Source organism: Pelophylax lessonae (assembly GCF_965119305.1).
Source record: "Pelophylax lessonae genome assembly, chromosome: 1".
NCBI lineage: Eukaryota > Metazoa > Chordata > Amphibia > Anura > Ranidae > Pelophylax > Pelophylax lessonae.
The window spans coordinates 90980558-90998046 of NC_138768.1; positions in this window are offsets into that span (position 1 = coordinate 90980558).

The following is a 17489-nucleotide window of genomic DNA, read 5'->3' on the forward strand; positions in this document are numbered from 1 at the left end:
ACTCAATTTCACACTAAGTTTAAAAAAATGGAGAAAATTCTGGTCAAACATTGGCCAATTCTACTGGAGGACCCCAATCTGAGGGAGAATTTACCCCCCAAACCAAAGGTTACTTATAGAAGAGCTAGGAACATCAAGAGCATGGTGGCACCCAGCAAGTTGAAGTATCCTCTTATATCATCTTTAGAGAGACCTTGCTTGATCCCACTTATTGGGATGTTCCAATGCCGTAAGAAGTTGTGTTTGACTTGTAAACATGTCACCCATGGACAAAAAATGTTTCAGGTAAAGGGAAAAACGTATTCATTGACACAGTTCTACAACTGTTCCACTGAATTTGTTGTTTATTGCCTTACATGCCCATGTGGGCTCTTTTATGTAGGAAGGACAATCCGCACCCTGAGGAAGAGATTCGGTGAACATCGCAGGTTTGTGGAGGCTGGTGATGACAAGCACAGTGTCCCACGCCACTTCCTGCTGCACCATGAACACCTGTCGGTCGGCCTCAGGGTGTGGATTATTGAGTCTATACCTGCTACTTTATCGTCAGCAGAACGTTTCAAGAGACTATGTCAAAGAGAGGCCTACTGGATTTATACCCTGGATACTTTAGTGCCGGGGGGTTTGAATGAGGAAGTTGAGACCAATTCTCTCATTTGACCCTATCCAATTGGATATATAAAGATATATAGATATATATGGTTTTTTTTTTTTTTGGATTAGACATCTGAGAGATATGCCCCTACATCTTATCTATAATACTCTTGTATATTTATAACACTCCTTTTTGATAGTCCCTTTCCTAATAGTCACATATGGAGTCAGAATAATTTAATGGGATATATCAGTGGATGGTCATATTGGCTGATGGCTTTTTAAACAATTTTTTAAACAATTTTTTAGATAATTTTCAGATATTTTCGGTGGTTTTAAATATGGTGGTTTTTATAAAATGAATAGCGTTATAAAATGAATAACGATATAATTTTATATATAAGTTTTTTTTTTTTTTTTTATTATTTTATTTTATTTTATTTATTTTTTTATTATTTTTTTCTTAATTAATTTAAATATATTCTTATGTAAGTGTAATTTGACCATTGTTGATCATTGCATTTTTGTTGACTACTGCTTTGGTTGTATGTTCCTAATGCACCTAGCCCCAGTCCAGTGTTATAGAGGGTTTCTTTTGAGCAAGAATTATGGCACCTTTAGGACCCAGCTGGCTCTGCCGCTCTGCCCATTTAAGCCCTTGTCCAAAATGGCGCTTTATCGGCCTGAGGAAGGAGCGCATGCTCCGACAACGCGTCGCCGGCGCCAGTACGCATCCTGGAAGTGACGTCAGAACGGCCGGTGTTGTGTCCCTAGTGTATGGGAAGTATCGATCCTCCATTCGCTACTCCCCAGGGCTTCGAGACCGCTTGTGCCATCCTGAATCCGGACATTGGGATCATCATTTCACTTTGCAATACTGCCATGTTGTTTTTATTACACCGCTTGTGAGTACCTGTTCACTTTGTCTATTAAACGTATGATCCTGACATACTGCACTCAGTGTGGCGCCTGTTTTCTCCCTATAAAATTTTTGTCGACCGTCAAAACACGTCCGATTTTCGTCTCATTAGTACAGATTTCGATGGGGAAAAATCTTATGAGTAAGACTGGGCATGCTCAGAGATGAAAGAACACAAATAAAGCAAACCAATACATGACATCACTTCTGAAGTAGAATTCTGTCGTGCGGGAAAACTCGTGTGCAGTCTAGGCACATTCCAACCAACAGACACCACTCTGGACAAAAGAAGGACGACCGGTCGGCGGAAATTCGTTGCGTGTGTACGAGGCTTTAGACTTGGTATCATGTTCGTGTAAAGGCAGGCATCCCAGTACTTTTGATAATATAGTGTATATATATATATATATATATATATATATATATATATATATATATATATCTGTGTGGCGCTATATCATTTGAGCTATTATTAAGAGCTGAAGTTGGCATTAAATGCATTAGCTAGTGGGCTATATTCCCTTGTTTATGTATTGTGGACTGTCTATGTGGATTAAGATTCATTAAAGGTGACTTTATGGAAGTGTGGACAACCAGATTTTTCTTCAAATCATGACTTCTGCTACGATCTGGGCCAGCAAAAACGAGTGTGCAGTGGAGGTAGAATAGGTTAAGGCTTACTTTGAGCGGTGTTTCATTCTTTCTATATCTGATCCTAGACAGTTGTCACCAGAGCAAGTTTCCCCATTGAAAGATCTCTCCTCTTTTCCTGTTATGATGGGAAGTCACATTTTTGGATTTATCCCCCGCTCTCCTTCCCAATAACATTAATGATCTGGACAATTAAAGGTGGAAATGTTCCTAATGGGCACACAGACAGCAATAAAAACCTGACAGCACTTCTAGTTTTGCCTTTAGATATACTTTAAAGTATAGGGAGTGAAATCAGGTCTTAGCATTTGCCTGAGGCTCCAAGATTTGTTGTTTCTGCTCCAGGATGAAAGTGTCTTTTCTGTGATGTCCTTCTTGCACATATCTTGCTGCTTGTGTGATGCTAGTTGAGATAATAGTCTTTTGTCATCAGAGAGTCACAAACTCCCACTCTGAGTCTAGATTCAACTAAGGACAGATTTGTACAGGTCACAGGGTCACATGACCAGCTGATAATTTCCAGATGGCTGGAGATTTTCTGATAAGGACAGTTCCTGAGAACTTCTGCGGTGAATTTATTTTAGAAAATTATGGTTGTCCTGGGAAAAAAAAGGTGTAATGAAAATGTATGGAGTGCAAAAGATTAGATTTCTTGATATAATAAAAGATAATGGTAGTACATTGTTTACAGGTGAACTAAAGGCACAATACAAAGTTAAAGTGTAAGTATAGCCCAAACGTTCTCTTATAGTTTTAGGTAGAGTACGAATAGGTTAAATCCCTTCAGTTTATTTTTTGCTATCTGTGTATTGTTGGAGAGGTTTCCCTTCACTTTCTGTCCCAGAGACACAAGTGACCCCCGACGCCGCGTGCAAAAATAGTTGGTTGAGCGGCAGTTTTACAATTTCTTGACTGCCTCCGCCAAGTTGCAAAGGCAGCTGGACAGAGTTGTACACATGCCTCAAAAATGATATCCCCGTTGGTAATACCATTTAAGTGAATTGGGCCATGCTGCAAATGACCTGAAACTGCATGGAACAGGCATACAGAGGTAAAACAGGTCCATCGCTTTCTGGCTGCCTGTCAATTGACAAGTGATCCACCGCAGATCGCTTTTCAGAGAATCAACAAGGGCTGCCACAAGTGTAGACAACTGGTGAGAAGAAAATGTGTACCCATTGGAAGATTTACACTTACCTCTTGTTCTGGTGACAACTGAATAATGTTGGATTTCCAATCATTTTTAGTTTTCATGGCAATGGTCAACAGAAATAAATACCAAGGGTGAATCTTCCCAGCAGAAATACAGACAGCAATAGAAATGTACAAACCTGATTCCAAAAAAGTTGGGACACTATACAAATTGTGAATAAAAACAGAATGCAATGATGTGGAAGTTTCAAATTTCACTATTTTATTCAGAATACAACATAGATGACATTTCACATGTTTAAACTGAGAAAATGTATAATTTTAAGGGAAAAATAAATTGATTTTAAATTTCATGGCATCAACACATCTCAAAAAAGTTGGGACAAATCCATGTTTACCACTGTGTGGCCTCCCCTCTTCTTTTTATAACAGTCTGCAAACATCTGGAGACAAGTTGCTCAAGTTTAGGGATAGGAATGTTGTCCCACTCTTGTCTAATACAGGCTTCTAGTTGCTCAACTGTCTTAGGTCTTCTTTGTGGCATCTTCCTCTTTATGATGCCCCAAATGTTTTCTATGGGTGAAAGATCTGGACTGCAGGCTGGCCATTTCAGTACCCGGATCCTTCTTCTACGCAGCCATGATGTTGTAATTGATGCAGTATATGGTCTGGCATTGTCATGTTGGAAAATGCAAGGTCTTCCCTGAAAGAGACGATGTCTGGATGGGAGCATATGTTGTTCTAGAACTTGGATATACCTTTCAGCATTGATGGTGCCTTTCCAGATGTGTAAGCTGCCCATGTCACAAGCACTCCTGCAACCCCATACCATCAGAGATGAAGGCTTCTGAACTGAGTGCTGATAACAACTTGGGTTGTCCTTGTCCTCTTTAGTCTGGATGACATGGCGTCCCAGTTTTCCAAAAAGAACTTAAAATTTTGATTCGTCTGACCACAGAACAGTTTTCCACTTTGCCACAGTCAATTTTAAATGAGCCTTGGCCCAGAGAAAATGCCTGCGCTTCTGGATCATGTTTAGATATGGCTTATTTTTTGGCCTATCGAGTTTAAGACGGCAACGGCAAATGGCACGGCGGATTGTGTTCATCGACAATGTTTTCTGGAAGTATTCCTGAGCCCATGTTGTGATTTCCATTACAGTAGCATTCCTGTATGTGATGCAGTGCCGTCTAAGGGCCCGAAGATCACGGGCATCCAGTATGGTTTTCTGGCCTTGACCCTTATGCACAGAGATTGTTCCAGATTCTCTGAATCTTTGGATGATATTATGCACTGTAGATGATGATAACTCCAAACTCTTTCAAATTTTTCTCTGAGAAACTCCTTTCTGATATTGCTCCACTATTTTTGGCCGCAGCATTGGGGGGAATTGGTGATCCTCTGCCCATCTTGACTTCTGAGAGACAATGCTCCTCTGAGAGGCTCTTTTTATACCCAATCATGTTGCCAATTGACCTAATAAGTTGCAAATTGGTCCTCCAGCTGTCCCTTATATGTACTTTTAACTTTTCCGGCCTCTTATTGCTACCTGTCCCAACTTTTTTGTAATGTGTAGCTCTCATGAAATCCAAAATGAGCCAATATTTGGCATGACATTTCAAAATTTCTCACTTTCAACATTTGATATGTTATCTATATCATATTGTGAATAAAATATAAGTTTATGAGATTTGTAAATTAGTCCATTCCTTTTTTACTCACAATTTGTACAGTGTCCCAACTTTTTTGGATTTGGGTTTGTATAAAGAGTTCTACTCTATTCAAAACTAAACTAAATAACATTTTGGATATACAGTGCACATACTCTTTAAAGAGACCCTGACACAAGACCATTTGTTGCAAGCAATAAATTCTCATAATATAATATGTACATTTAACACATTTTATTATTTTTTTTTTTTATTTCTGTAAAATACATCCAAAATCCCTGCTGCTGGGCACCACCATTTTAGATGTGATGTCAGTAGCTCCAGCAGACTTAGAACTGTCACTCAAGTGAAACTAAAGTATTCCCCTTTTGCAGCTTAATAATAGATTACGTAGGGAGGTGAGGAGAGGGATGGAAATGCTGGGTCAGCACAGACAGTAATTAGTCACTGCTAGAAGAGGAGAGAGCTATGATGTAGCACAGTGATGGCGAACCTTGGCACTCCAGAGATTTTGGAACTACATTTCCCATTATGCTCAACTACATTGCAGAATGCATGAGCATCATGTGAAATGTAGTTCCAAAACATATGGTGTACCAAGGTTCGCCATCACTGATGTAGCAAAAGGAAGGGGACTGTGCTAAGAAAATTATTCTCCTGGAGAAGTCACATTTTCTAGCAAGCTTAAATACACTTTGCAAGTAAAAAAAAAAAAAAGAAATAATAGAAAGGATAAACGCTCTAATTAAGCATTTAAAATATCTTTTTTTCTGCCCTTTTACCTGCAATTGTTTTTAATTTGGTGGCAGGGTCTATCTAAGTAATAAATAAGTCGTAAGAATTGCTACTTACCTGTGTTCGCCCCTTCTATTTAGGTGGAGCGGATTGGATTACAGGTAACCAGATGTAAACGGACAGCCGCCTGTAGGCAGGTGCAGTCTACTTTCTCCACTGCAGGTGGCGCTCTTCTGCAATGGCACTGCAGTTGGAGAGGAAGTCAAGAGGAACAAAACTCCTCTATGGTTTCCTGGGTCACTCGGGAAGCATCCAATTGGATGCCTCCCCCTCATGTGACTCCGGCAGCCATCTTGAGCCAGGAAGAGCCTGTTTAAGGCCTTGGCTTCCAGGTTTGGCGTAAATTTGTGAGTTGGGAGAATGGGGACAGATACCCTGTCTGATAGAGTCAGAACTTTCGGCAGGGAAAGGTTCCTGGTTAGGAGGGAAAGTTCAGTGCTCGCAACTTCTCCGGAAACCTGCCTGTTGGGCACAAGACAGCCAGACCACATTCTTCCACTCTCTACAGATGCTGACAGTTCAGTTGCATTCTGCTCTCTACACACTGTTGGAACCATGAGTGTTCCCAGTTGGGCTGCCTTCCATCTGAGTTGTTTGGGAACTGTCTCTGCATTACTTTCATAAAAGTTCTTTCACTGCACTGGGACTGAGTGTGTTATTATGCCACACCACGCTGCACACCTCCTACACGCTCATAGACCAAAGTGGGCTTTATCTGCGTGAGCTCAGTTTCTGCAGAGGATGTCATTGGATGACATTGGTGTCATGGAGCTATTTGTTTTTTCCAAAGACAAAGCACAGAGGAAGCTGTTTGCTTTCATGCTTTCAGCCTGTTCATCAATGATTGAAACTTTAGGCAGCCTCATCAAAACAGAGCAGGAGGGTCTGGTTGCTCTCCTGAGACCAGTTGCATTGAAAAATTGAATTTTGTATTGCCCATTTTGAAGAAAATATTTGCAATATATACAAAAGGCCTTTAACATTACCTTTAAAGGGACCTGTTAAGCTCTAAAATATAAAAAGAAAAAAAAAGCAATTTAAAGTATCATGCTCATCTCTCCAGCTGCCCATTATTTCCATTTCAGCACTGCAGCGTCCATCAGTCTCTTCAGCACTGAACTTTAGAAGTGCCAGATGCCTGTGTCCTCCACCATGCACTGTGGCTCCTTCCTCCGACCCCTACATTACTGCTGTGTCCTGTGATGTTGTAAGGTTCAGATGAAGGAACCACTTGTGGCAGGCAACACACTGTCAAATGCCAAAGAGTCTTATAGGGTAAGTTCACCTTTTTCATGGAAAATAAAAAGGTATATTAACTCCAAAGTGCTATTACAAGGACAGTTCAACCATTAAGGTCATGGTGAAGTCGTACAAAAAGAACTGAAAAGCCCACTTCTAAAGTAATGTGAGATACAGCAGTGCCCTCTTATAATGGAAGATATGTACACTTCCTCACTTTTAACACAAAAACCAAAAACAAGAAGCTTAACTAATGGGTAAATGGGCAGAATCATGCAAATTGTTCCTTTATGGCCCTTTAGGGCTTGTTTATACCAGATTCAGTGGGATATGTTTTGAACTCATTCCCACTGCATATAGATAGTTCAAAATCCATGTTAGCTAATAAGCATAGTGCATTGTGTTGCAATCCAATCAAGCATAAACACAACACAAGTAAATGTGACTCTAGGAGCACATAACAAGTTTGGCTCCTTTGAATACCTGTCCCTCCATATCCCAAAAAGATTAAGAAGAAACACCCCGTAAAAGCGTACAAATGTATGTAAGTACACATGAAGAAACACATGAAAAACATGTTTTCTGGTGTGCCTCTTACCTATGTAAATACCTTCTGTTATAAAAGTAAATTCTGTAACTTACAGTACTTTAGAGGTGAGCTTTTTGGTTCTTTTATTACCGCTTCATCACAACCTCAATTGTATTGTTGTCCTGGACTCACAAGCCCTACACCACAGCCATTCTCAAACCTGAGGTTCCTCCAGAGGTTTCTAGGAGTTCCCTTAGTTTTGGCTGATTGACCTCCCATTTGATGGTGTCTGCATACTTCCAGGTCCAACACCACTTGGCAGAGCCAGCTGCATGACACCAATGAGCTTTTTAGCTGTCTATAAGGGTGGTATTATGACCAACACTGTAAGGGAGGCATTTTTCCCACTGACCACCAATAAATTATTTTTAGCAAGGGTTCCCTGAGACATCAAAATTATTTCAAAGGTTCCTGGTGTAAAAACATTGAGAAAGGCAAATCTTGCACAGATGAAGGCTAAGAAGCATAAAACAACTGTATGCAAGTTGGTAATACTGGCTTTGCTACACACTAGCAGGTAGTCAACTTACCCATTAGAAGAGACTGAGATCCTTGTGTAGCACTGCCCACATAGGAGCTGCTGGAATCTGGCTCTCCTACTCCTGCACAGCCAGGCAACACACATTCACCGCTTGCATCCAAACACAAGAGGTCAGTCCCTTGGCTTTTTTGTATGTTTTATTAGGGATAACAATTTGGATGGGGTGACAGTGCCACCTTAAGAGCATTATGGGCCCCCGATCAATGCAGTGCATTGGAGCCCTGCTTACACAATAACCCACGAGAATAAAAATGCAAATTATCGATAACACTATATTTATTGGTACAGCAGTGCCAGGCTAATGACAGCTTCCAAGTTGGGCGGCTGGGTCCGGTGAGCACACAGACGGGCGGGAGTCAGACTCGGCTGTCCTGTGTGTGCCTGTTTCTGTGGAGGCGGACAGGAATTCTTGCAGTTGTGGGCTCCCCCTCCACGGCCCAAGTGGCCTGACATCAGCGCGGGGCTGACAGGCGCTTGCCACCTGCTAACTTTGGTGGCGAGATGCACACAGGAATCGTGACCAATGCTTGGCTGGGGCTGGGTCGCTGGGCAGATGGGGCCCCCCAGGCAAGTGGGGCCCCCGGGCAACTGCCCAGTGTGCCCTTTCGGTAAGATGGCCCTGTGGGGTGAAGGGATAAATGAGATGCCCAACTTGAATCAAAGAACAAAAACCAGGGACAACTTCCTCCCTATGTACAAGGTCTTAAACTGTCCTCATTTCTAAACACTGACAGCCTCTGAAGTAAAATTCAAAAGCCCCTAAGGACTAGGAACTCTCAGTCCCTTAGAAAGTAGCACAAAGTGTTGTAGGTTGCTTACCAGAGTATCTCCCACTCCACTGTAGACACTGATCCCAGCTCTACTGATTTCAGGAACTACCAGCCCCCCTGGCTGCTTCTTCACCAGCCCACCCGGCTGCTACCAAAGATCTCCCAAGGCAAGGGAAAGGAAAGATTTAAGCACAAAGCTGTCTTCTAGGAAGGCTTTCTACATGTGGCAGTCTCTCCCCTTTTAAGTCCCTGAATGTTCTGATGTACTCACTCTGTTCTCATTGCTCCCGCTGCTTCTTAGGTAAGATTCCTTTCAAACTGCACTGAAATCAGAATCCTCCCAAGCCAGCCTAAGCCCCCCCCCCCCAGGACAGGGAGTCCCCTCTAGGGCCATCAACAGTCTCCTCAGCACTCCATATTCCACCAACTCCTCTGCTAGCATGGCTCATCCATATTTAAGGGCTGGCTCAGCAGCCCTGCCAGGCTCACTGTTTGAAGATTGGCCAAGTTCCCCTAAGTATGCAGATCAACCATTCTGACCTCTGACCACTGATTTCTAGATGTTTCTCCAACTTTCTAGAATGAAGGGGAGGCACCAGAGACCTGCCTGTATGAGTCATCCAGCCTGACCTGCAATAAACTGTTGACCCAGATTCAAGACTCATTTTACCATGAGCCAATAAATTTGCCTGCACTATTCTAGTAGCACACTAGAGGGTGCTACACTTGTTTTTGGGTTTTCTGCTGGAAGTGAGGATGTGCAAATACCTTCTGTTGTAAGTAGGCATAGCTGTTTCCTGGTGCCTCCATGGTAGCATACACATGGTTGGTTGCTCCTCTCCCGGCCAATCCACAGGACTAATATAACTCTATCCTCAACATTCCTTTAGGTATGGGGCTGCAGCTATCGGTGAGTAGGTAAAACCACTGAGAGGAAATCTGTACCCCAAATGGGGCTTTCCGTTAGTCCTGAACATTCTTACACCACCCCCTTTGCACCCATGGAAATCTGCTCTTTGGAAGACAAATAACCTAAGGCAGCTGTTACCTCAGGGTGCAGAGTCTCACAAATCCAAGCCTTAGGCTCTTGTGATCCGTATATCATTTTCTATCCAGACAGGGTAGTCCTTCAGCCTATCCATCAATTTGTACCCAAGGTCCCTTCCACATATTATTCCAATCAAGAATGGCATTCCCAGAAGAACAGAATTCATCAAAATTGCATCAACTGGATGTGACAACAGCCTTAAAGTCCTACACCTCCGCTACACTACATCTCCGGAAAGATGAGAGATTATTTGCAGTTCCTAGCAAAGCACTGATGGATTGTGTGGATTATACACAGGGATTACCAGACTAGAGGACTTCCTGTTCCTCAGGAAGTGAATGCGCATTAGACTAGAGGGATTTCATCATCTTGGGCAGCAATGGAAAAGGTCTTCCCAGAAATATTCTGCAGGGCAGCAAGTTGGCCCTAGTTCTCCATGTTTATGGTTCACTACAGTCTAGATCCAGCTTGTCTCACCTCCCGGGATTTTGGGAGGAAGATCTTACAGTTTTCTGTTTCGTGACAGTCAATTCAAATTTTGTTTCATCAGAATTCCCTCCTTTGTATCGAGTTATTTACCATGCGTATGCTGCCATGAAGGCAACAAGAAAACGGAAAATGAAATACTTACCCTTCTGTAATTTTCCTTTACCTTTGTTTATCCATGGCAGCATATTTCCCACCCTAGTTCTTATCTTTGTGGCTGTTTTTTGTCTAGATACGAGAATGAGGGTGGGGTGTAGCTCTCTTTTATAGAGTTAAAATGGTTCTCTCCGTTGGCTGGGGGCGGAGCAACCAACCATGCATATGATGCCATGGATAGGCACCAGGAAAGGAAAATTACGGGAAGGTAAGTATTCAATTTTCTGTTATCCGACAGCTTTATTTCAAGAGAGAACAATCCTCCTTACTCCCATGCATATTAGCCATTCTTCTTGATTGATTACCCTGGGATCTTCCTGTAATTCTTCATTTCACAATAAATCCACTTGCAGACATGGAATTCTAATACACAGCAATTTAAATGATACAAAACAGCAACAAAAATGTCATTTAATACTTTCAAATGTTAATCCTTATTTTCCTTTCTGTGCATTTTTTTATTCTTGTGATACAGCCCAAATCTTTATAAGTTTTGTTAAATAATAGCAAAGTGACCATAAGGTCAATGTTACATAATATCTAACAAGAACATCGCAATCGTAACACAAACTTTATTCCTTGTACAAAAAAAAAAAAAAAAGTCTTTCCTTAGAAATGCACTTAAACTTAGAACATAATGTATGGTTAGCAGAGAAGATTAGAAATGTGTATACTGGGATTTATTTTGTCAACAATTTTTATGAAGGCTTCAAAAAGTCGTCATTTATCCGCTACATAAACCTGCTTGACTTCTGTGTCTGAAATTAGGACGCTACTGCTTGATTTTCCATTTCTGTTGCTCTATGTTTATACTAACACACTTAAACTTTTTTTTGGTGAGGACTTGGACATTGGTTTTGTTTAAATGTGACTTTTAACCCTATGTGACCTTTTGAGGAAGTTTGTCTAACTTTGCTCGGAAGTTATTTTTTTTCTTGTTTTTTTCATACTTATTCTGTTAAAGAGGACCTGTCACACAGAGATATGTGCATGTTTTACAGATATATTAAGCAGCTTAAAACTGTCTAAAAGATCATCCAATTCATCCAATCAGGAATTGGTTTGCAAATTTCATAAATCTGAGCAAAATTTCAATTTGCCTGTTTATGTGCAGAGATCAGTGGAATTCACATATCTAGATGATCAATTTTTAAGAACAAATTTGCATGTGGTTTGTACATGCTTAAGGCCCCTTTCACACTGTAGAGTAAGTCGTGGACTCAGTTTTTCTCAGCGGGGGATCGATCCAACGATCCCCCGCTGAGCAGGCAGATGGCTGCTCTGTCTCCGCGCTGTGTGCGGATTAAATCCAAACTGGGAAGACCGCTCTAGGTGAGGTGGTGTCAGGTGCTGGTCGGATCCGTAATCCAAATGTCGTATGAGCGAAAAGAGATGACCGCACTCCGATATAAAATCAAACAGGAGTGTATTTATTCCACATCAAAAAATAGGCATAACTTCAAAACATCAAACTGTGAGTAACAGGACAAAAAAGGTAGACGCGTTTCACGACTGGAGATGTCGCTTACTCATTACCAACAAGACAGAGCTGTCAGGTCCCGTTGTTCTCTATGGGGGAATTGGATGGGAACGAACCGTCTGTCTGTTCACATCTGATCCCATCCGCTGAACGGATGAAAAATAGGGTTTCCATCCATCCAGATTTGACGGATCGGATGTCAGCGGACATGTCTCCGCTGACATCCGATGCCCCATAGATATGCATGGGCCATGCGTTCAGATCCACCTGAAAAACGGACAGGCAGATCTGAACGGTCCGCCTGTGTAAAAGGGCCCTAAATTATATCAATTTGTTTTAGATAGGTTAAAAATGGTTAAAACCCTTGTACGTTTTTTTTTTTTTTGGCCTCCATGTCCTATTCAAGAGATTTCAGTTTTTTTTTTTCAATAATGTTTATTAAAAATATTTCAAATTTTATAACAAACACAAAAAGTAAAATAAAAAAAAAAAAAAGAAAAAGTAAAAGAGAAGTAGTAACAAACATCTCTTGCTCCCACTTAGTAAATCCAAACAACGCTTTCCTACATGATTTGCAAAAGATAGAATATATAAAATAACAATGAATATACAGTAAATGCATTGTATCACATAAAATATAGTCAGTTCTCCATTGGAAGAACTCCCCTCGATTCCTGTTCTGGTGACAACTCAAAATGTTATTTTTTTCCCTCACTTGCAGTCCTGATGACAATGGTCAGCAGGAGAAATAAAAAGGGTAAGTCTCCCTATTGGGGATGCAGACACCAATAAAAGGTAACAGGGGTTGTAAACGTTCACTACACTATCCAAATCTACAAGTATTAAAAAACAAAAAAAACAAAAACAAATTGAAAAGTATATTTTAAAGTAAATGTATAGTCCAAACATTTTTTTTTAGTTGGATAGAGTAAGGATGGATTAAAAAACTGCCAATATTTTATTGCTGCCTGTGTCCCAATGGGTGGATTCTGCTCTCTATTTGTCCTGAAATTTTTTAATTTTTTTTTGCTGAGAAAATGTTTTGAGAAATACAAAATTACAGCTGTCACCAAAACAAGTGGATATGGGAAATCTTCCATTGGGTACACCTGTTCCAACTGTCTAAGAGAACTTTCTCTCACTTAGTTGAGATGTCTTCTCACTTCCTATTGTGACCTAGAACAAGAAGTGAAGTGAAATCTCCCGGATGTGAAACAGACAACAAAAATAAATTAAAGGATAAAAGAGTCCAAATTTATTAGTTTGTATTAAAAAACAGCCAATGCGTTTTTCTTGATTGCTCATGCAGATACCAGTAAATCTCCTAATCCAGCAATTAAGCCGGACACACATAAAGAATATAAGACGAATGATTATACGTTTTTTTTTTTTTGCATGCTAGTCTCATATTGAAAACGAATAGTTACTAGAGTTACCAAAATTCTTGTAAAACAGAATACAACTCCCTGCAATGATGTAATATATAGTGTTGTAATGTATTCTTTCCTTTCTGTGGGTGACTTTGGTCACACGATTTATTTTCGCACAAATACCATACTAAATAGATGAAAATAGTTTGTTCTGTTATTTTACGAGAAACAATTTCACGTTGGGCCCTTAAAATAATTTTGCATGAACTGTCGTGATCAGATTATCGGATGATAGCTCCAAAAACTATTTTTTCTTCATCTGATTTTCTCATCGTACCAGGCTTTGGTTTCCCTGCACAGATGCACACAGGAAAGATCTATTTTGACTCAATTCAAGGCTCTAATTTCAACTAAGCCTCAAAGAAGGAGGAGTTTCTCTAACCCCTGAAACGCGTTAGATGTTGTTTATTACAAACGAATGTCCCCTTGGGTTGCTTGTAATTGTATGTTCTTCTGTGCCGCAGGTTCAGACATGTTGTGTATACCTTTAAATGACACACTGACACAATGCAGATAGGTTTTAACTCCTTAGCTTGGCTTTACTCAAGAAAAGGCTTGAAAAGAGTATTAATCAACTAGACCCTGGATAAACATCCGGGAATCAGTTGAAATAGCACTAAAGAACAGTGAATAATAAGTTATAATAACAAGTAAATACACCAAATATCAGAGGTGGGGGACTTGAGTCACATGACTTGACTTGAGTCAGACTTAAGTCACCAGTTTGAGGACTTGAGACTTGCTTGACTAAAATTAATAAAAGACTCGACTTGACTTTGACTTGGTATTCATGACTTGAGACTTGACTTTGACTTGAGACATATGACTCGAAATGACTTTACTTTTTTAAGTTATTAAATATTTGCATTTTCTCAAGATGTGTTAACGCAAAATTAATGTGCCTGTTATGTTTCTGACACCACAGTCACTTAAAACACCTCAGTGTGTTCTGATTTTTAGGACACTGGCTGTTTAACGATGGAAATACTTAACATGTTTTTAGTGACTGTGGTGTTGAAACATGACCGGACGAAGGATTTTGAGCTGTTTATGCATTCAAAGTGTTTCTTTAATATGCCAAGAAAAAAGCACTAAGCAGTTTTGTTAATGTTGAAAATAAAACAAAACCTTTCCTGACCACTGACTTTTAACTGATTTAAAGGGGAAAATTGGGGTAGATCAGAATTTTGACTTGATTTGTTACTTGACTAAAATAAATGACTTGACTTGACTTAACTTGCTTGTGACTTGCACATGTGTGACTTACTCCCATGTCTGCCAAATATACACAGTATCCTACACTGAGTGCATGGTTCGGAAAGCTATAAATTGCTATGTGAAATGCTTTTACTAAAGTGGAACCCCAGGCCGGCCTATAATACCTGTATCCTAATGGGAGATGAGGTAATCTATATACCAGTAAAGTTCTCCTTTAAGAGCAATTATATAGCAATGTTCAGAATGCAAGACCTTGCTAAGATCTTCACCGGCAGTTAGAGCTCAAAGAACAAATGATTCCCCTGTGTAGCACAGTGTGAAATAGGCAATGCAGGATGGCTGGTTCTGATTGATGATGATCCACTAACTGATCCAAATGTAGAATGTTTGTGCTCAGTGTCTAAGAGAAACTGTAGCAACTGGTAACTGGACTCTGAGCAGGTGCTCTCTCACCAGTCCTGATGTCCCTCTTAGGAGTTCTGGAAGAACAGGCAACGGCACCTCTCCACGCTGTGAGACACTGAGATGGCTGAGCTCTGCTGATTCAGTGAGTCCCGACGACTCCACTTGACTCCGCGATGTAACGATTGTCACCTGTCCCGCCTGGGCAGAGTCTGCAGACAGCTGGGTGGTGTGCAGTAGGCCGCAGTCCTCTCTCTCTGCAGCAAACCCATGTACACACAATGGATCCCGGGAAGCAGGAGAGCGCGGGCCTGTTCAGCAAATCCCTTTATAGTCTCTCCCACAATTCTCTCTTGGAGCCAATGGCCTGTTGGGAAGTATAGTTCTTAAACAGTTCAGCAGTGCAGTTATATCCTTTTAGAAGACTACAGTTCCCACAATGCCTTTCTTCCAGTCTCAGAAGTGATTGTAAAGGTTTTTTTTTTTTTTAAATAAACATGTTATACTTACCTGCAAGTCTTGATCCTCCTCTTCTGCGGTCCCCTGGCGTTGCTTCTGACTCCTCCTTTTTATCAGGTGCCCCCACAGAGAGCCGCTTTCTATTGGGGCCCCCGTCCGGGCACGCTCATGAGTCCTGCTGCTGCGTTCATTGACACAGACAGCAGGACACGGCTCCCGTGTCACGGCTCCCGTGTCACTGGAGCCAAAACCATGAGACTTTACAACTCCTTTAACTACTTCTGGACCGTAAGGATTTGCCCCCTTAATGACCAGGTTATTTTTTGCGAATCAGCACTGCGTTACTTTAACAGAAAATTGTGCGGTCTTGTGACACTGTTCCAAAATTAAATTGATGTCCTTTTTTTCCCACAAATAGAACTTTCTTTTGGTGGTATTTGATCACCTGTGCGATTTTTTTTTTTTTGCGCTATAAACAAAAAAAAAAAAAAAAAAACAATTCTGAAAGAAAAAAAAAATATTTTTCACATTCTGCTATATTACATCCCCCCCCCCCCCCCCCAAAATGTAAAAATCAAAATTTTTCATCATTTTAGGGCAATTTGTATTCTGCTACATATTTTTGGTAAAAAAAAAATAGCAATAAGCATATTTTAATTGGTTTGCGCAAACGTTTTTGCATCTACAAACTAGAGAAAAGATTTATGTCATTTATATTTATTTATTTTTTTACTAGTAATGGCGGCAATCTGCGATTTTTAGCTGGACTGCGCGAACAGATCGGACCCCTAACTGACATTTTTGGGGGGGACCAGTGACATTACTACAGTAATCAGTGCTAAAAATGTGCCCTGTTACTGTAAAAATGACATTGTCAGGGAAGAGGTTAACCTAGGGGTGATCAAAGGGTTAAATGTGAGTCTAGGGGAGTGTTTTCTAACTGTATGGGGGATGGGCTTGTGATATGACCACAGAGACCTGTGATGATTTCAGAGAGAAGAACAGTTTACAACAGTTGACCATTCTCTTCTCTCTCAGTGGGGAACGATCGCGGGTGCCCAGAGGCAGTCTCGGCCGCCACGGCCAGGGTGCGCTCGCCCCACCAGCACCAAGCAAGCAACCGATGTAGGGTTACGTCGGTTTGTGTAGGAGGGCCAGCCTGCCACAGTAAATGTGCGGCGGGCGGTCTGGAAGCAGTATATAAAGCCTATAATTCCAGTGCATCTACCGCAGTGCTGGCTTTCCTTGTGGGATTAATTGTTGTGGATGAGGCATCAGCTGACTTGCCGAAGCACTGGTGTTCTAGCCACATTATCACTTTAGGAGGTAGTAGCACCTGTTTCCAGGGCTTTTTTTTTTCAGAGAAAAGGTGCAGGTACTCTTCCCTTCTGAATCATGTCTTCTCCACCCTACCCACCTCCCAGTACTGCCCCTCTTACAATTTAGAACCAATTTAGAACCAAGAATATTTTTGTGGTACTAAGTAATTTGGATTGAATTTGTTAATGAAAAGCAGTAAAATAGTTCCCCAGCAGCCAGCAACAATAGACCCCCCCTGGCAACCATAGATCCCTCCCAGCAACAATAGATCCCCAGCAGCCAGCATCAATAGATCCCCAGAACCCCTTGCTATTACATTATGTCCTGGAGGTTCTGGAACTGTGTTCACGCTGAAAAAAGACCTGCCTGTTTCTATATTTCTAGGTTTTTATTACTGTCCATGTACCTATAAGGCTCCGTTCACATATAGGCGTTTTGGAACACGGGCAGAATTGCCACGATTCTGCCTCCGACTCCAAACCATTGCAAGTCATAGGACGCCCGAGCGATTCCCGTGACTTGCAATGGCACCCCAAACGTGCCATGATTTTGCCGCGATTGTCGCCTGAA